General features: G+C 29.7%; 1 long non-coding RNA gene across 1 annotated transcript; it reads right to left on the reverse strand.

Annotated features, from left to right (window-relative positions):
* Positions 1–6: 6 nt before the first annotated feature.
* LOC109593404 (uncharacterized) lies at positions 7–1,195 on the reverse strand. Its single transcript, XR_002190938.1, has 4 exons — positions 1,157–1,195; positions 831–1,100; positions 709–779; positions 7–47 (listed from the first exon to the last, which is right to left on the reverse strand). It is a non-coding gene; the product is annotated as an uncharacterized LOC109593404 (long non-coding RNA).
* Positions 1,196–1,200: the final 5 nt, after the last annotated feature.

The following is a 1,200-nucleotide window of genomic DNA, read 5'->3' on the forward strand; positions in this document are numbered from 1 at the left end:
AGTATAATAGCATTCTTTGGAGCTTCACCATTACATACTACTAAAACCTAAGGCATAAATAAAAAGAAAATACTCAAAAATGAAAGCAGATAAGCAGATTTAACAAAAATTTAGCATATAATAAATTCCTATAGGGTTCATGAACTAAGACTGTGACATAGTCTGGAGGTTAAATACCAAATTACCAATACCATATATTGGGATATTTTTGAGTAGCCAAATTTTTGCAGGTTTCACGTTTTTTTGCTCGGTTGCAAAAATAAAAATTGTGAAATTCTGCATTATTATTACCATGTCGTGGAGTTTGCGAGCTATTCTCAAAAATTTATTTCATAATATCTCACAAATTCAAGATTTGCAAAAAAATTAGCAGCACAAAAATATCCCAGTATACAGTAATTTAGAACCTGCTATGGAGATTTATTAACCCCTAGAAAATGCTCCACAAATAAAAAATCAATATAAAGGTGTATGAACCATATAATTAAAAAAACAGTCAGCAACTGACGTTTGAGTCAAAATTCTGCCATCAAGTACAATTAATTTTATACACCAGGAAATTCATGGATTTAAGCACAAATATAACAAAAATTAACACCACAAAAAACATCATGTACATGTATATGGTATATGATAAACACTGGTAAAATAATTTTATCAATTTATCAAACCTTGCAGAGATGGTATTACAATTAATACAGTTCTTACTAGTATATTGTACTGAACAGTCCCATTAGATACATTAAGTGTAGTAGTGTCATTTAGTGCAGGCCTAGGAACTATATAACAAACATTTTGTTATCTTTAAAATTTTAATAATTATTCTATACCTTTATAATTAAAACATGTAGTATTGTTAGGTATTCCTTTTCCAAGTAGATTAACTGGAGTGACACTGATGTCATAACTGTGATGGTCCACATTCTTCTCTTTAAATTCATAATGAGTATTGCTGGTATTCGATAAAACGTCATTAATATTCAATTCGTAATACAATATATCACAGAGGATATATGTACACTTAGGACTATTCCAAGTGACAGTGATAGTGTCACAGGTAATATTATTTAACGTAATGTTAATAACTGGCCCAGAAGTGCCTGTAATGTACAAACAGAAGAATAAATAGTATATACTGACATATGACTTACTGTACCTAGAGCAAAAGATGATACATCATTAAATTCACCTCCTTGTACT

The sequence above is a fragment of the Amphimedon queenslandica genome, unplaced genomic scaffold (assembly GCF_000090795.2).
Source record: "Amphimedon queenslandica unplaced genomic scaffold, v1.1 AMPQUscaffold_1671_Cont26321, whole genome shotgun sequence".
In the NCBI taxonomy this organism is placed as follows: domain Eukaryota; kingdom Metazoa; phylum Porifera; class Demospongiae; order Haplosclerida; family Niphatidae; genus Amphimedon; species Amphimedon queenslandica.